Source organism: Panthera tigris, chromosome A3 (genome assembly GCF_018350195.1).
Source record: "Panthera tigris isolate Pti1 chromosome A3, P.tigris_Pti1_mat1.1, whole genome shotgun sequence".
NCBI classification, from domain to species: Eukaryota; Metazoa; Chordata; class Mammalia; order Carnivora; family Felidae; genus Panthera; species Panthera tigris.
Window position 1 is genome coordinate 64,309,895 of NC_056662.1, and position 19,538 is coordinate 64,329,432.

At 48.5% G+C, this 19,538-nt stretch overlaps 1 long non-coding RNA gene across 1 annotated transcript; it reads left to right on the forward strand.

The window, feature by feature from the left end:
- The first annotated feature begins 276 nt into the window (after positions 1 to 276).
- LOC122237300 lies at positions 277 to 4,237 on the forward strand. Its single transcript, XR_006215681.1, has 3 exons — positions 277 to 401; positions 747 to 841; positions 3,869 to 4,237. It is a non-coding gene; the product is annotated as an uncharacterized LOC122237300 (long non-coding RNA).
- Positions 4,238 to 19,538: the final 15,301 nt, after the last annotated feature.

The window sequence follows — 19,538 nt, forward strand, 5'->3', positions numbered from 1 at the left end:
TGCCTCGCGGACCCGAGGGGGTATTGGCAAAACCCAGCACCCCATGGCGGTCTGTGTTGCCCAGCGTTTGGGGGCAGTCAAGGCGCAGGCATTCCGCTCAGGTGAATCTCCATTTCAGAAAGTGGTCCCCACGGCACCCCCAGCCAGGGCAAGGTTTCGGGCACTGGGATCCCGGCCGCAGCCGTCCCGTAACGACGCGACTCCGGGCGTCGCCGGCGCCGCACATGCCTGCACGGTCACAAAGGCTGGAGTAGCACCGTCCTTTTCTGGGGCTTTTGCTCAGGACCCACGGGGCAGTCTAGAGGGCCCTCCGGAGACAACGGGTTGGAGGTCGCACGGGCTCACAGGGGCTCTTGTTCAAACGAAAAGAGCGAGAACTAGGGCTCGGGGCCGGTTTGGAGGTCGGTAAACCGGTGACTCGGCCCGCGGAGGCGCCGGGACCGAGCGGGGACCAAGCGGGACCCGAGGCGGGTACCCAGGCCAGGGGCGCTGCCCGCGGTCCGACGACGCCCGGCCCTTCTGTCCCCGCCCGCGGTCACGGCTCAGTGCTGGGGTCCCTTCCTGCCCGCGCCACGCTCCCTCCCGGGCTGGCAGGGGACGCCGGGCCCCTTTGCCTGGGGAGAGGTTGGGGCGCGGGCACGGCGGGCCGGGCATCCGGGGGAGGAGGTCAGACTCTCGGCTTTGGGTTCAGGAAGCCGCCTGAATCCGCCGCCCGGTTTTTCTTTTTGGTATTTTTCTTTTCGTAGGAGCCTCAGAGGTCCTTTTCGTCCCTAAACGTGCCTTCGGCAGGGTCTGCCCGCGAGCGCCCCCAAGCGGCAGGTCTCAGAGTCCAGGTCGTTGGGTGAGTCGCAGTTCCCCCCAGGCCTCTAGTGGACCAGCCAGAGGGCGCCGGGAAGGCCCGCTGGTTCCTCCCTACCCACTTCCCCCACCACTAACCGGACGTTTGCGCTGCCAGAGAGGCCACTAGAAGTGGGGCGCGCTCCCTCGGAGGCGCACTAGGTTGCCATGGTCTGATCACACCATCCTTGGGGCACAGATACCAGCGTTTCACCCTCTTATCCCATCGCCCCCTCCCGGAGAATCTGGATCTGCCTTGCACACCGTGGGCGCCCGGGGAATGTTTGAATGGACGGCAGAATGACCAGTGGGATTTGACTGACAGCAGCAACTGCGAAGTACCAGGCCAATAGGAAAATGGCCCCTTTCCTCCCCCTCTCTCCCGGTCTTCCCTCCTAGCTCTCCTCTTCTTCGTAGGGGAAGTCTCAGCGTTGTGTCGGCTTCCTCCAACCAGAAGCACTGGGTGTTGGAGTCCCCTTAGAGCTGCATAGAAGCTGCAGACTGAACGCGCTGCTCTTAGAAATTCTGAGTGTTATCTGATTGCCTATGGCGTTACCAGGTTCCCTTGGGTTGCAGGAAAGAAAGTTTTCAACGCAGAGTTAGTCTAATTTTTCTGGGGCTGCTGTCTTTAGTTGCATTTCCTTAGTTACTTTACAAAAATCCTCTGTAGGCAACGTGTAGATCAGGTTTCCTATAAGAAGTGACTTTTTTTTTTTTTTTTTCCTTCTTCTTCTTTCCATTACCTGTGAGAAATTCTATCCGGGAGTAGGGATTCCTGGCTTGGCACTACTCTCTCCTGCAGTATCTATTTTTATTAGCATTAATTACAGTGCATCAGTCCCGCTCATCATGATAGCCCCTCCCCCTGGCTGGTGCCTGCTCTTGGCTCTCCTGATTTGGGTAGCACCTGAGCAAGAGGGCACTCTCACCCAGCCGTTGAAAGCAGTCACACACGGTTTTCCATCAAGTTCTGCATTTCTTGAAAGGGAACCTGAAAAAAGTCAGATTGTTCTTAACTTGGAAATCCAATACTTTATTTTGTTGTCTCTGTGAATTAAGGCTAAAATCCAGGGGCTGTTTCTTATAGAAGAATGTGTGCTAATTAATTTATGCACAGTGCTGTGCAAATGCTCTGCTAAAGTAGGTAGAAACAAGATACAGCCCTGCTGGGGAGGGCACATAGCTTAGGACAACCTGTGCGCGAGGCTGCTGCAGAGGGACCAGGTCAATGTCAGCCTCAAATAGATGTCCTCTGGTAGCACTGAGGCATTCGGATTTGTGATGACAGGTGTGGTGGGCCCTTTGGCAGTTGCCGTCTCTGTTCCAATCATTCTAGTATGGTTGCACTGTTAGTAAATGCTCACATTTGGGGAAAGTAGGGTGAGTAGGGCAGTGGGCACAGGCTTTGTCATCAGACAGGCCTGAGCCCTTGGTCCAGACCCACCACCTCAGTAAATTACTCAATCTTGGAGCCTATTTTGCTCATTTGTAAAATGAGAATAATGACCCGGTGCTTGGCACACAGTAAGCATTCAACAAATTCTTGTTGAATTGAATACAGTTGCATTTGGGATTAGGGATAAAGTTAATGCAACCTCTGGTTCCCAATAACCCTATAAAATGGGTATTATCAGCATTTACAGAGGAGTAGACAGGCTCAGAGGTTAAGCAACTCGACCAATGCAGCCATGCAGCTGGTAAAAAAAAGCCTCTGAAGTTTCAGTCCTTGATGCCAAAACCCATACTATAAACCATAAGCCTTACTGCCCTTAGTTCCTCTATAATAGCAAGATAATAGGATAATAATAATAGGAAGAATTTGCTGAATGGCTATTATATGCCGGGCACTGTGGTATCTCACATAATCTCATGATTCTTCCATGCACCAGGCCCACCTACAGCTCCATTTTACAGGTGGTGACCCTGAGGCTCTGAGAGGTTAAGTACAAGTCCAGCAGCTATGGAAAACCTGAGTTCTTTCCTCCCGCCATTTGGCTTTGACCCACTTCACTGGGGCAGCTTTACCAGTAAGCTCTCCCCACCTACCCCCAGTCCTTTCCACTCCAAGTTCCGCTCCCTGGGCACTTCCAGCTCCCAGTGGTTGAGAGTTCATTGCAGGTGTCAGGAAGACGGCTCTAGGTTCTAGGAAAAGCCATCTCTGCCCTCCTGAGGTTTCAACCACCGGACCCTGGGGCTCGTGACCTTCGGTCTTTGTGAGCCCCTGCCGGGCAGGAGCCCACTGTGACCAGGGCAGGCCGTACAGCAGCCGTGGTCCCAAGCTGGTAAAGTCTGGATGGATTCATGGCCCCATTATGCCTGGGGTGAACTTAGGGGGACTCAGAGAATTAAAATATCTTAGTCAAGGTATTTGAGGTACAAATCACAGAAATCCACTCGGACTAATAGAATAAACAAAAGAATAAATTTATTGTAAGGATTCAGGGGTAGCACATGGATTCAAGGGCAGGGAACCCCATTGTCCTTAATAGGGATGGAACCAGAAACTGGACAGTAGTTAGAAATCAAGGCTTTTCCTCCCTCCCGATGGCAGAGTCATCTCTCCTCCGCTCCCATCTGAGCATCCTTGTTTTCTCTCTGAAGAGAAGCTTTCCCTGTTGCTACTCCTTTTAATACTTCCCTCGTTTTTCATTGAGTCCCTCGTTCAGCCACTCGGGAGGCACTCTGAAATCTCTGCCCACCGCCCCCCCCCTTCAGAACTCAGGGGATAGAGGGAGGGAGAGGGAAAGGACAGGAGGAGAGGAAGAGGAAGACAGAAAGATGGAGGGGGGTGGAGAATCTTAGGCTCATCTTTGGTCAGGTGATTCCCACTCCAGTTGGTGATGTTGCGTGGGGGAGGGCGGGGAGGGACTGTATGGCCCAGTGCCTGATCTGCAGAGACTGTGAGTCCAGACATGGAAGAATGAGGTGATGGGTGGGCTACTATTCTAGTCTTCTATGGAATGTGGAGGCTTGGTGCCCGGCACATAAAAGGCACTAAACAAATATTGTTTCCTTTCTCCCCACTCCCCAGTGTGATGCCTTTTCTAACCCTTCTATCAAGAATCAGCCAGAGCCACCAATTTAGAGCACAGATATGATTGTGCCACTCCGTGTTTACATTCCTCTAATGGCACCTGTTAACCTCAGGATGAAATTTAGACGCTTTAGCATGGTTTCTGAGGTCCTTTGTCATCGGACTTTGCGCATATATCCAGCTGCCCACTGCTTCCTCCCGGCTTCAGCCATCCCGAGTGATCTCCATGGGCTCTTCCACTCCGGTCATACATATTCATCACCACCCACTTATTCCTTTACGGGAGAAGCCTATGTCCCTGCCTCATTGGCCCTGGGCTTGGCCACATGACAGGGCCGACTAATAAATGCGAGTGGATGAACAGAAGCTTTTAGAGACATTGTACGTTGCTACCAGGACTCTTTCTTCTTTTGCTCTCATGCCCCCAGACAGGTGTCACTCCAGCTTGTGTTACAGGATGAAAGAGAAGATGGAGCGGAGCCCCAGCTCAAAGCACAGTCACAGCTGGCCTGCAGCCTGCATTTAATATGAGCGAGAAATAATGTGCGTGGCTGTAAACCTCTGAGATTTGGGGGTTGTTTGTCACTGCAGCAAAGCTGAGGGGTATCTTTCCCTCCTGTGGATCTTTGTATGTGCTGTTGCCTCTCCCTGGAAACCTCTCCCTCATTCCCAAACCCCTTATTTTTCAGGACTCAGATGAGATGTTACTTTCTCTGGAAAACTTTCCTGACACTCTTCCTCCCCCAGGTTGGGGCTGCGGCCCTGTTCCAGTCCCCACGTCACCTTCCTATACTCATTCCCACCATTACACCATCTCATGGTACCATAACCCCTTGATTTCTTTTTTTTTTTTTTAATTTTTTTAACGTTTATTTATTTTTGAGACAGAGAGGGACAGAGCATGAATAGGGGATGGGCAGAGAGAGAGAGAGGGAGACACAGAATCAGAAACAGGCTCCAGGCTCTGAGCTGTCAGCACAGAGCCCGATGCGGGGCTTGAACTCACGGACCGTGAGATCATGACCTGAGCCAAAGTCGGACGCTTAACCAACTGAGCCACCCAGGCGCCCCTCTTTTTTTTTTTTTTTTGATTTTTATTTGGATTCAAGTTAGTTAACATACAGTGTAGTATTGGCTTTAGGAGTAGAATCCAGTGATTCCTCACTTACATATAACACCCAGTGCTCATCCCGACAAGTGCCCTCCTTAATGCCCATCCCCCGTTTAGCTCATGCCCCCACCCACCCACCGCCCCTCCAGCAACCCTCAGTTTGTCCCCTATATTGAAGAGTTTCTTATGGTTTGCCTCCCTCTCTGTTTTTATCTTATTTTATTTTTCCTTCCCTTCCCCTATGTTCATCTGTTTTGTTTCTTAAATTCCACATGAGTGAAATGATATGGTATTTGTCTTTCTCTGACTGACTTGTTCACTTAGCCTAATACACTCTAGTTTCATCCACGTGGTCGCAAATGGCAAGATTTTATTCTTTTTCATCACCGGGTGGTATTCCATTGTATATACACAACGCATCTTCTTAATCCGTTCATCAGTCAATGGATATTTGGGATCTTTTCATACTTTGGCTATTGTTGATAGTGCTGCTACAAACATTGGGGTGTCTACATCCCTTCGAAACAGCATACCTGTATCCCTTGGATAAATATCTAGTAGTGCAATTGTGGGCCATAGGGTAGTTCTATTTTTAATTTTTTGAGGAACCTCCATACTGTTTTCCAGAGTGGCTCATCAGTTTGCATTCCCACCAGCAGTGCAAAAGAGATCCTCTCTGCATCTTCGCCAAAATCTGTTGTTGCCTCAGTTGTTAATGTCAGCCATTCTGGCAGGTGTGAGGTGGTATCTCATTGTGGTTTTGATTTGTATCTCCCTGATGATGAGGGATGTTGAGCATTTTTTCATGTGTCGGTTGGCCATCTGGATGTCTTCTTTGGAAAAGTGGCTATTCATGTCTTTTGCCCATTTCTTCACTGGATTATTTGTTTCTGAGGTGTTGAGTCTGAGAAGTTCTTTAAAGATTTTGGATACTAGCCATGTAAAAGATATGTCGTTTGCAAATATCTTCTCCCATCCCATTAGTTGCCTTTTAGTTTTGCTGATTGTTTCCTTCACTGTACAGAAGCTTTTTATCTTGATGAGGTCCCAATAGTTCATTTTTGCTTTTGTGTCCCTTGCCTCTGGAGACATGTCTAGTAAGAAGTTGCTGTGGCCGAGGTCGAAGAGGTTGCTGCCTGTGTTTTCCTCTAGGATTTTGATGGTTTCCTGTCTCACATTTAGGTCTTTCATCCATTTTGATTTTGTGTGTGTGTGTGTGTGTGTGTGTGTGTGTGTGTGTGTGTGTGTACGGTGTAAAAAAGTAGTCCAGATTCATTCTTCTGCATGTCTCTGTCCAGTTTTCTCAATACCATTTGCTGAAGAAGCTGTCTTTTTTTCCGTTGGATGTTTCTTCCAGCTTTGTCAAAGATTAGTTGGCCATACATTTGTGGGTCCATTTTTGGGTTCTCTATTCTGTTGCATTGATCTATGTGTCTGTTTTTGTGCCAGTACCATGCTGCCTGATGATTACAGCTTTCTAATACAGCTTGAAGTCCAGAATTGTGAAACCTCGAGCTTTGGTTTTCTTTTTCAGTATTACCCTGGCTAGTTGGAGTCTTTTCTGGTTCCATACAAATTTTAGAATTGTTTGTTCTAGCTCTGTGAAGAATGCTGGTGCTATTTTGGTAGGGATTGCACTGAATCTGTAGATTACCTTGGGTAGTATCGACATTTTAACAATATTTGTTCTTCCAATCCATAAGCATGGAATATTCTTCCATTTCTTTGTGTCTTCTTCAATTTCTTTCATTAATGATCTATAGTTTTCAACATAGAGATCTTTTACCTTTTTGGTTAGGTTTATTCCTGGGTATCTCATGGTTTTTGGTGCAATTGTAAATGGTATCGATTCCTTGATTTCTTTTTCTGTTGCTTCATTATTGGTGTATTGAAATGCAACAGATTTCTGCATGTTGATTTTATATCTTGCGACTCTGCTGAATTCATGTTTCAGTTCTAGCAATTTTTTGGTGGAGGTTTTTTTTTTTTTTTTTGGTTTTCCACGTAGAGTATCGTGTCATCGGCAAACAGTGAAAGTTTGACTTTTTCCTTGCCAATTTGTATGGATTTTATTTCTTTTTGTTGTCTGATTGCTGAGACTAGGACTCCTGGTACTATGTTGAACAACAGAGGTGAGAGTGGATATCCCTGTAGTGTTCCTGACCTTAGGAGAAAAACTCAGTTTTTCCTCATTGAGGATGATATTAGCTGTGGGTCTTTCATATATGGCCTTTGTGATGTTGAAGTATGTTCCTTCTATCCCTGCTTTCTTGATAACCCCTTTACATCTTACCTATCAGTCTGTGAGCTTCTTGAAAGCAGGGACTGGGTCCTCTGGTTCGGTTAGCAGATGGTAAGTTCTCAAAAAAATATTTGTTGAAAAGGGATGATGGCAGTAGTATGAGTAATTTACCTTTGTGTGGCAGATTGGATTTTCTAAAGAATGCGACAACAATATCTCAATCCCATGTACCCTTCTTTTACTGTGTCTTTGATAGTCTTCTTGTTGAGGGGTGTGTGTGTGTGTGTGTGTGTGTGTGTGTGTATGAAGAGGGTGGTGGTCTATGTTTCTTCCCCTTAAATCTGTAATAGGCTTGTAATAATGGCAGAAATGACATCATATGACTTCTGAGGCTAGGTCGGGAAAGGCAATACAGCTTTTGCCCTATTCTCTTGGGACACTAGCTCTTGGAACAAGCCACCAAGCTGTAAGGAAGCCCTGTTGAGAGGCCCCTGTGGAAAAGAGCTGAGTCCTCCCCCACTCCCCTGCCCCAGATCTGGCTAAGCTCCAAGCAGCAACCAGCACTCATTTGCCAACATGCCAGTGCACCATCTTGAAAGTGGATCTTTCAACTCTAGTCAAATTGTCCCGGCTGATACACTAGGAGCAGAGATGAGCCATCCCTGCCAAGCCCTGTCCCAGTCGCAGATTCATGAGTAAAATAAATGATTGCTGTTGTTTTAAGCCACTAAGTTTTGGAGTGATTGCTACACAGCAATTGATAATTGATCATTTGGCTTTCCTCTTAGCAATCCAATTTTCTCTTGGATCTGAATACCTGTCCTAAACCCCAGCCTCCCTGCCTTGGCCCTTAATATCTGCGTTCTCACCTTAAGGGGGGCAGGCAGACACTGTGCCCACATCCACAGCCACTGGCTGGAGTAACTCTGATAGATCTTAGCCTCTGGAACTCTGAGCTGCCCTCTATCTGGCTTTGGATAGTACTTTCCCCAATTCCTGCCACCCCCTAGACTAGAGCTCCTCGGCTCACATAGTCGTGGGGAATCCATCCTAAGGGCCCCAGTACCCACTGTACCGCAGACATTGCCTACATGCTGTCCACCATGGGCCACAACCCAGCTGGGACAATTCCCCACCCTTAAGGGAGCTGCATTCTTTTCCCTGGTCCATGCCATGGTGGCTCAAGCTTCCTTGGGACTGCCTAAATTAGGACAATATTTCATTCTTCTTCTGCAAATGGGTTCATATGAACAGCTGCCTCATGAGGTTATTGTGAAGGCTAAATGTAACTCTATCCATGAACCATTTGGTAAACTCTCAGTGTTACAAGTTTGTTCGGCCAGAATTAATGCTGCCTAAGAGGAGCTTGCAAAATGGACGTAAGGGCTATAGTTGCAAACAAATATTTCTGAGTCATCCTCTCCTCCCTTTCTGCCACACCCTCCCTTTTTAATATCTAGCCTATCAGGTACAGCATCCCAAAGACCCTTCACCCTGTCCCAGCAGGTGGCTGGAAATAAATGCTGGATCCCCCACGAGAGCCGGCATGATCTGGGTTTTTGAAAGTGCTCCTTTGAGCTTCTGACCACATAGGACTCACTATTTTAGAGTCCATAAGCTGAATTTGCTCCACATTTAATCCATGTTGGCCAAAGTCAATATCCAGACCCTGGGAGTATTTGAAAACCCAGACATCATGGGGTGTTGCCCATCACACGCATACCCCCCGCCCCACACACAGACATATGTACACACCCAGGGAGGTACATAGGGCAAGAAATCACATACTGTTGAGTATATATCCCCAGCCATACCGGGCACATTGACCGAGCATTGACCCCGGAAGTTCAGGTTCTTCTCTGAGTGGGTCTGCGATGAGCTATGAACACAATCGTCTCCACCTATGGCTGTGACACTCAAGCCTCCTCTTCCCTCATACTTCTGGCATTTGATAAATACTTACAGAGGCCTATGAGGACACTTGATTCTCAGCAGATTGCACTACCAGCAAACACATTCCTCCTCAAAGGACGTGCACTCACTACATAAGGCATACAATAAAAATATATCGTTTTCAGCAATAAGTTAGCACTAAAGAGTGAACAAAAATAGTCTAACATGGATGCAAGGTGTGATACGGGTGGGTAAGGGTTCCTTGTCTTAAGCTGAGACTGTTGCAAAGAGGAGGAGGGCTGGAGCCAGAGCCGGGACGAGGGCAGACCCGGGGAAAAGGCCCCATGAAGAGATTGGCACAGATGAAGAACAGATTCAGACCGTGAAATCCATGAGCATTTCATAAAACGAGATTTCCTCATGGGGAAGTCTTAAATTAAGCCCACAAGATTATTGAGTGATCCATTTTGGAGTCTTAGAAAGACTTTAATTTAGGGTCTTGTTCCAAGGGTATGTGGAGACACACACACGCACACACACACACACACACACACGGAAACAAACAGGAATGTATACACACACATATATAAATAAATGTATATATAGGCAAATACCTGTCCCCACACATACACATGAGGATACACACAAAGACCTGTGTACTTATATTCATAGGGAATGATGAATACACACATTCGTACTCACATGAGAAAATTACTCCTGAAGTCATGGGGGCCATTTCACCCTCAATGGGTTGGTGAATATACCTCTGGGTCATCCCAAGCCCGTTCTCCCCATGAGTTTAGTCATAACTTTGGGGGTTTAGGGGAAGGAGACTCATCTGGTAAGGGGTAGAAGCTAAAACTAAGAAAATGTAAATACATTCAATTACTGAGCTTTTCTCCTTCTGAATAACAGGTGTGCTTCTCATTGGGAAAATTCGGATGCTCAACGTGTTACAGACTTTGTGGCTATTTGGGATGTGGCTGGGGATAGGGCCGTTCTTAAGGAATCTGTAGTTTCTACTAGATTTTTTTTTCCAGCTCGTATTTAATCTGAGACATTGACAATACTGACGATGCCCACCAGCAATTCAACTCAATTCGATCTCATCCCATTCTGGTCAATGAAACAAATACACTTATTTTCCCAAAGTATCAGTCTAAGGTGTATTTAAGGCACTTCTACCCTATGTCTGACTCTGTGCCAGGCTGTATTGGGGGAAGAAGAGAGGAGGACACCATTCTGTCATCTAGGAGTTAATGGGCTAGTTGGGCGACAGAACCAAGCTGTGTAAAGCTATGGAAAACAAAACAAAACGGGGCACATAGGTTGAGAGGGAGGAAATATTGTGTGTCCGGGGGGCAAGGAAGCCTCCTTTGAAAAGGTGGTCTTGACGTGGGGTTTGTACAACAGGGAGAATTAGGATAGAGGGCAAGACATCAGCGAGACAGAATGAGGTCTGGCTGAGCCTTCCTTACCTGCCTTAGCTGTGCTTGGGAAGGCCTCCGAGGCTTTGTGTTTAGCATCTCTCCCTCCAGCTCCCCCAGGTGAGACAGTGAGATTTCTGGGAAAAGCCAAAATATGTAGGAATATTCAGAATCCACCAATGCCCATTGATTCCGGCCCCCTCTGGTGACAGCCACGGGTGGCAAATGAAGTCTTATTGCAGACAAGGGACTGGTATTTGCAGAGTAGTCTGAAAACCCTGCTAATCTGAAGAGCAGTGATTCCTACTTACAGGGCTCTGAGATCCCATTGGAAATGGTGAGGAAAGTCCTCTTCCCAATAAAATGCTCATCTGTACACGCACACAAAAAGTGGCATTCTACCGCAGGAACTCACAAACGCCAGCCCCCAACCCTGCACCCCCCACCCCTGGGTCTGTGGTGTGGGCAGCTGGAAGGCAGCTGGGGCACGGCCAAACGCTGGAGGCCTGGTGCTTCCTTGGAGTTTCTAGCACCCTTTTGGGGTCATGGACTGAGCCTTTCTCGCGGTTCTTGAGTTCAAACCCCACATAGGGCTCTGTGCTGACAGTGCAGAGTCCTCTTGGAATTCTCTCTCTCTCCCTCTGCCCCTCTCCCACTCTCTCTCTCAAAATAAGCAAATACACTTAAAAAAATTAACCAGTTGAGTAATTTCTCCCTTCCAACCCTTGCCCATCCTTGAACATGGAAATGGCCCAGAATCCCACAGGTGCCTTGCTCCAGCAGGAGCTCAAAACCAGGTTTTTGTTCATTTGTAAATAGCAGCTGTCCTTCATTGCATGTTTACTATGTGCTAACACTGAGCAAGGGGCTTTAGAATCAGGATCTCACTGATTTCCCCGACAACTCCCCAGTGTGGATACTATTTTTAGGCCCATCTTATAGATGGTAAAGTGGGTACTCCGTGGTGCACAGAGGTTGAATGACTAAAGTGGCAGAGGAAGGAGTTGAATTGAGGTCTGCTGGCAAAGTCTGAGCCTGTAACCACTATCCTGTCTTGCTCCTCTGAGCAATATGACTGTTCAGTTAATGTTGAGTACATCGGGCACGATTTGGCAGGGGCAAAGCGGGGCAGGGGGTCCTGAAGACTGCCCAGGTGCCAGGTGGGCTAATAGGCGCCTGTGCGACCGAGCGCTGCTCCCAAGCCGGGACCCTCCGCCCCCTCCAGACCGGCCCTGGGGGGCAACCTGAGCTGGGATGCGAGGACAAGCCCGTGCAATAACACCTCACCGGTGTTTTATTTCAGCCATGGCGGGGGCAGGAGTGAAACCGCTTCACTGAAATAATTGGCTCATTCTCAAATGGAGATTCATTTCCGACTGCCCCCTCCCGCGTCTCCCGGGCTGGCTGGTGTCAGAGGGAGGATATTTTCATAAGGATGAACTGTTCTTGAACGTTTCCTGCCACTGCACAGGTCTCCCGTTAGCAGGCGCAGGGTCTGTTATCTAACACCTCCCTCTGCTTCCAAATATATATTCATGAAAATAAAGCCCCTCTATGAAAAGCCCCGAACTTTCAGGAGTGAGCTGGACAGGGACGCGGGCATAGTGTGTTATCCGTGCCTCGCCCACGGTGGGAGCCGAGAAGTATTTGATTCAATTCAGCACATGCTTTCTTCAGTGTCTCCAAGTGAGCTCGGTCCTAGGTCTGGGATAGGAGGACGTCAGGCTTTTGCCTATGAGGCCACCTTTAAGTAGTCAGTCACTCAGTGACAGTGCTGCCTAAGGAGTCCAGTGGACAGCAGTCAAATTATCTGTGAACTTGGATGGGAAAAAAATTTCATCTTTATCGTCACCAACCCCTAACTGGAATATAGTTGCTTTTTTAAGCATGTAGGCTTTGGGGTGCCTGGGTGGCTCAGTCGGTTAAGAGTCAGACTTCGGCTCAGGTCACGATCTCTGTGTTGGTGGGTTCGAGCCCCACATTGGGGGCTCTGTGCTGACAGCTCAGAGCCTGAGGCCTACTTTGGATTCTGTCTCCCTCTCTCTCCGCACCTCCCCCCTCACACTGTGTCCCCGTCTCTTGAAAATAAATGAAATGTTTAAAAAAAAACAAACAAAGAATGTAGGCTTTAACCATAGCAGTGTTGGGCAGTAGCTATGGCATTCCCCACCAGCAGCAAACACAGGTATTTTCATATCACGTTAGAGTCGAGGCGGACACGTTGAAATGCTTATGCTCACCACTACTTGGAAATTACAGTACCAATCAAACCTGCTGCTAGATCTTGCAACTTAACATGTTAATCAAGAAGTGCATGTGTTACTATATCCGTTTAAAAAATTATTTTTATAACTTGGGGCACCTGGGTGGCTCAGTCGGTGAAGCCTTGGACTCTTGATCTTGGCTCAGGTCATGATCTCACGGTTCGTGAGATCGAGCCCCGTGTTCGGTATTGTACTGACAGCACACAGCCTGCTTGGGATTCTCTCTCCCTCTCTCTCTGCCCCTCCCCCGCTTGTGCTCGGGTGTGAGCGTGCTCGTTCTCTCTCTTTCTCTCAAAATAAATAAACTTAAAAAATTATTCTTGTAACTTTATTTCAACATGATTTGTTTTCGTTGCAATCATATCTTATTTTAGGCATCAGAAAATATTTTTTTTTTAATTTTTTTTAACGTTTATTTATTTTTGAGACAGAGAGAGACAGAGCATGAACGGGGGAGGGGCAGACAGAGAGGGAGACACAGAATCGGAAGCGAGCTCCAGGCTCTGAGCCATCAGCCCAGAGCCCGACGCGGGGCTCGAACTCACGGACCGTAAGATCGTGACCTGAGCTGAAGTTGGACGGTTAACTGACTGAGCCACCCAGGCGCCCCTGCATTAGAAAATATTATTCTGAGAAGGGGTGCCTAGGCAGATTCACCAGATGCCAAAGGCAACGAAACTGGTTAAGGACCCCCATGAAATCGCTGTGTATTTAGGGGTTCTTCCTCTAGTGCAGAGTTGCAGCTGTTTTGAATAAGAGTTAACTCTTCATCTTTCACCTGGTCAGAGGAACCCCCAGCCAGGCATCAGGAGGAAAGAGGAACAACCTGGGGAGCCCTAGGAGGTTTTGGTATGTTTAGATCTCAACTTTTCCATCTATGAAATGGGATGACTGAGCCCATCAATAGGAGGTGCTGTTTCCCCATTCCTGACTGGTTAGGAGTCTGGCAGAACAGTACATGCCTCAGGTGCCGGGATCTGACACGGCTAGGGGCTGGACCTGGCATGGTGGCTTCGCAAAGTCAGCTGGACCCTCTGTGCTTCCTGCGTGCCAGGATGAAAACGGCTTTTTTTCATTTGAGATCCAAGATGCTGAGTCACTGGCCAGCTCAGAAGAGTAGTTCTTGTTGTAAAACAGCCCAAGAGTCCCCTCCCCTAACCCTGCCCAGCATGGTAGGCCTCAACCCAACTCTGATTTCGAGGAGAAGCCTCCAGGAAAGCACCGCAGGGGTGGAGGGAACGGGGCTGCGTGAAACAGGTTCTAGGAGGAAAGCCCAGGTTTCAGACTTTCCTAGGGACTTGCCCTGGAGCAAGTGTGGCCAGCCACATGCCCCACTCTGTGGGGACTCTGAGGGGGAAGACAGCGGCTGCCCTTGGTGACCTGACAATTTAGCCGGGGGCTGGGGAAGACAAGGCCAGCTCACCAGATGTAGCACACCTCCCAGAAGAGCTCAGGCGTGTGGCACAGGTAGGGCAGGAGGAGAGGCCTGGAGTGAGCAGAGGTGCTAAATAGAGGGGAAGGGATTTGGCCAAGAAGCAGAGGGCAGGGGGGAGGCCATTCTGGGAAGCGGTGTCTGCTCCAGGCCAGGAGCAGGAGGGGTTTTCATCAGTGGTGGTGAGGGGGCTCTGTGATGACATCAGCCAGGACTGAGGTGAAAGGCAAGTATTGGAACGCTGGCTATGGGAAATAGGGTATTGATTATAGAGGACTGGGTGACCCTTGAAGTTGTTTTGAGCCAGAGAGGTGTTTCTGGTTGGGCTGCAGGCTTGCAGGGAGGGGCTGGACTCCAGGCCCCAACTTACCCCTACATTATTGCTCTCCTAGCTTTCTAAATGTGGCAGCCATGCATCCATCCATCTATCCATCCATCCATCCATCCATCCATCCATCTGCTTGTTCCCTTATCCTCTCTGCCTACCTCCTCACCTCCTCCAGTGTAAGCTCCCTCACTAGGCTTGAGGCTGTGCTCTCTGCTGTTTTCCTGGTTTCTAGCATAGTTCTGGGTACATAGTGGGCCCTCGGTAAGTATTTTTGAACATATTCCTCCCCTGAGCATTCATTTAGCCATTTACACTTGCTCAGGATGCTTCCTCTGGAATATTGAGTCCATTTGTCCCTCCTCATCTCCAGAGCCGCATCCGGTTATTTGGAGAGTCCACAGTGTCCCCTCACCGTTCCAACAGAGTCTCTGAGAGTCCCTTTCCCCTTTAGTGTAGCCACGCGACTTGACATGCAAGAAGGGAGACTGGGTGCTGGTCCCAGATCTGCAAAGACAAGGTACATGGCCTTAGGCACTGTCATTCTCTGTGCTTCCTTGGCGGAGTGATGGCAAGCGTGGACAAGGAGAGCTTCGAGAATTCCTTATACTCTGATGGGCTGTGGTTCTCTAACCTTAACTTGTCGCAAATGACGAGGCAAGTGTGGGGCAAGTGAAACCATGTTAACAACTGCTTAAATTCAATCAGAGGGACGTTTCCCCGGAGTTAGTGATTTAACTATGTTTCTCAGCAACACAGGGCTTTTCTAGCTGAGCAGCTAACCATTCCTTAGCCCTAGGAAACGATTCTCTTCTGATAGTCCTTTTATGAATGCATGACCCCCCCACTCATAATTGGGAGGATCCAGGAGTGCCCAGAAAGGGCCTTAATCGCTCTGAGATTGCGTTACGTTCCTGATTAAGTCACTTAATAAATGACCACATCAAGTAGCCTGAAGGAAGGCATTTCCGGAGAGGACCTAAATCACTTTTAATTTTCAGGGCTGTGTGTTTTCCTTTTGCAGCCTGGAGCTGCTGTGCCCTGCCTGCCATCTGAGAAACATTTCTTTAAGGTGTCAAAAGGATGTGTCATGCATTTGGAATGAGGGCTAAATTAAAAGGCCACACAACACATAGTTGGGGAAATAGTGAGATATTCCGGGCTGTTTCCAGGATAAACTACCCATTTGGCAGTCTTTTCTTGAGCAGAAACAATGCATAGTGGGACGCTTGCCTGACATTTACACCCCACAGGCACATACATGCACGCACAGACACACACGCACAAGCACTCACACATGCAGTCGTGAAGGGACGTGTAGGGTCCCCTGAATTGGACATACCGATTAGCCACGTGGATTTTGTTGCTACAGAAAGTGGGAGGATTGGTGACAGGTAACTTAGTACCTCTAGTTGTACTGAGAACGGCCCTGGGACTCTTATCTCTTTGCCTTTTGAGAGAGAGGCCTGAGCTCTGCGACGGGCTCCCATAACATGTTCTATTTCTTCATTCGGAGGTGAGAGGAAACGTCAAATGATTTCATCCAAGTGTCTCCATTTTAAGTTGAGGAAACCAGTGCCCAGAGAAGGTCGGTTACTTGCCCAAAGACACACAGCTCGAGAAAGCCAGAACCAGTACACATGTCTTGGTTTCATGTGCTAGGTCAGAGCCACCTTCACCCCTTCCCCTCTGTCCCCAATTCTCCTCTCCCTCATGCTGATGTTATCCCACCTCAGATAAGCCACAGGGCAGGTAATTGAGAGCAGACTGCCTTGGCTACTGATTTTACCCCAGGGACAAAACAAGCGCTTGCTGCCAGCTGAGAAGTCCCAGCTGCTTCCAGCATGTTCTGAAGCTGCGGGCTCTGGAGAAGCCTTGCTTCTCCTTCATGCCATTAAGAGACCGTTTCCAGGACCTGCCAGGAATCATCGGATATTTTGCAGTTCACATTTCTGCTCTTTATCTAGCCTTGAGGGGTTTTTGCACTTCATTAAAAAATGTCACCGTTTTGGGGTGCCTGGGTGGCTTGGTCGGTTAAGCGTTCAACTTCGGCTCAGGTCATGATCTCACGGCCTGTGAGTTCGAGCCCTGCGTCGGGCTCTGTGCTGACCGCTCAGAGCCTGCAGCCTGTTTCAGATTCCGTGTCTCCCTCTCTCTCTGCCCCTCCCCTGTTCATGCTCTGTCTCTCTCTGTCTCAAAAATAAATAAACATTGAAGAAAAAATTGAAAAAAAAGTCACCGTTTTTTCCAATTTAGTGCTCACTGGGTGGGATAGTCCAAGGCCAGCCCTTCCAAGACAAATGAAGGTGAAAGGGCCAAACCTAGCTCAGCCACCGGCCCAGGAATGAGCAAACTTCCGGGAAGAGAGAAAACCACCAAACTCTGCTGGGTTCTTTCCCAGACTCAGTAACATGTTCTGTCAACCCTTTCCTGGCCCTGTGGAGCTAAGGGGCCATCTGGGATAAATGGACCGGAAGTTGGCCTTCAGAAAGCCTGGCCTGGGAGAAGGCAAGGCGATTTTCCAGAAAACAAGACCCAAACAAAACAGTTTCTGGGCACCCGCTGCCACCAGGCGTTGGGCCGGAAGCTTTCTCATTGGGTATTTTAGTGAAACCTTTTTCAGATCCGAGGGCTCCTGGCCTGGGATTTACATCAGGCTGAGCTCTGGAATGTGGTGATCACTCATTCTTCCCTTGAAGATCCATCACTATCTCTCTGCGATACCTTCCAAGCCTTGCCCACAGAGAAACTGAGGCTCAGGGAGGCCGCTGGGCAGCGGAGCTCCAGAGCGCTGAGAAGTGATTCCCCTGCTCCCACGGTGCAGGATTTAGCAAACAAAAAGACAAAATGCCCAGTTAAATTTGAATTTCAGATAAATAATAAATACTTTTTGGTGTGAAGACATCCCATGCAATATTTGGGATATACCAAAAAAAAAAAAAAAGACTCATTGTTTCCTGGAAATTCATATTTAACTGGGTGGTCTGTCCTCATTGTCTTTTATCCTAATCTATAGGGCTTTGGGTAAATTCTTTGTTTCCCTAAAGGTGCCTGCTACAGGGGGAAAAATGTCTGCAAGTTACTGATTTAAGGTTAGCCCGTTTGTTTGATTATTTTCCAGGAAAACCCAGGAGGAAAGTGATTTTCCCACCTCCCCACGGATCCACTGGTGAGAGTCGAGAGTGAAGTTCACCTGGGGCACCTGGGTGGCTCAGTCGGTTAAGCATCTGACTTCAGCTCAGGTCATGATCTTGTGGTCTGTGAGTTCAAGCCCCACGTCTGGCTCCATGCTGACAGCTCGGAGCCTGGAGCCTGCTTCAGATTCTGTGTCTCCCTCTCTCTCTCTGCCCCTCCCCCACTCATGCTCTCTCTCTCTCTCTCTCTCTCTCTCTCTGTCAAAAATAAATAAACATTAAAAAAAATTAAAAAAAAAAGACTGAAGTTCACCTATGTCAGGTCTTTGCTCCAATGTTACTTTCTCAAAGAGACGGTCCCGGATCACTTATTAAAAACGGCATACTCTTGGGGTGCCTGTATGGCTCAGTAGGTTAAGAGTCCAACTTCGGCTGAGGTCATGATCTCACGGTTCGAGCCCCATGTTGGGATCTGTGCTGATGGCTCAGAGCCTGGAGACTGCTTCAGATTCTGTCTCTCTCTCTCTCTCTCTGTCCCTCCCCTGCTCAAGCTCTGTCTCTCAAAAATTAATAAGTGTGAAAAAAAATTTAAAAAGAAAAAGCACACCTCCCATTCCTGGGGATCTTCTCTGTTTTATTTTTCTCCATATTCTCTGCTTTATTTACTTGTTTCTTTTATGGCCTCTGCCAGACTACTACTAGAATGTAAGCTCCGTGATGGTGGGGTTCGTATTTGTTTTGCTCACCTCTATAACCTCAGTGTCTAGAAAAGTGCCTGGCACTTGGTTGACTCTCACTAGCTTTTGTTGAATAGATGGACAAAAGAATCCGGGGCTCATGGCTTTCAGTCAGAAGCTCTTCTCCCTGCAGCCTTCTTTGCTGCCCCACAGCCTCCTCGGAGCCAGGGGATTTACGCAACAGCTGCCTTTGGGGGACCGCATGAGAATCAATGGTAAGGGTGGGTTCAGGGTGGGTTCCGGGAGTTTTGACCTTAAATCCTACCACTCCTGCCATCCTGCTGGGTTCGGCAGCTGCTGGTGTCAGGCAGGAGAGCGAGTGGACAGACTCCCAGGAGGGGGAGAATAGTGTGACTAGTGTGCAGAGGGGGCTTTCTTTGTGACAATGAGAACTTAGTCGACCACAGTTGCTTTATTCTAATGGCGATGCCTTCTGCTGAGAGTATAGAGGCAAAGGGGTCCTAGAAAGAGATGTTGAACTGGATTAATCCGGTGTGGCAGAGCAACTCCCTCCTCTCTGCTGCTCACCACTCACTGAGGGTCCGTGGGGAAAGGCCCTTCCCAACTCTTGCTTTCGAGTCTGCTGGCCTGGCAACCTCACAGGGGGAGGGCTGATCCCTGCCCCCAGGCTCCTTGTCTGGATCCTCATCTACCCCATGAGACCTCACTGGGCACTGAACCTCTATGAGAGATCATTTCCCAGACAAATTCACGGTCATGTGGCGTGACTGGGTCAGGGGAAAAAGCCCACCCCATTACTGGAGACATATCAAAGCCCCAGTCCAAGGGGTCAAATGTCTTCTTTTTAGAAAAAAGAATGTCAAACACTTCTGTTGAGTCTTCGACTTTGTAAAAAACAATAAAATAGATTCTGAAGGAGGTAAGAAAGGAAAACAAAAGTATATATAACTGGGGAGCACAAGGGACCTTGGAGTTCCTCTAATCAGCCCCATTTCCTGATGAAGAATCAAAGGCTGGGAGGCTGGGCTGGGCCAAGTTCATTTAGAGACTTGGGGAGATTTGGTGGGGGGTGGGCCTGAGCTGGGCAGGTTCTCTTCCCCGTATCTTGCCACCTGCACACATCTATAAGTTAATGTTTTTG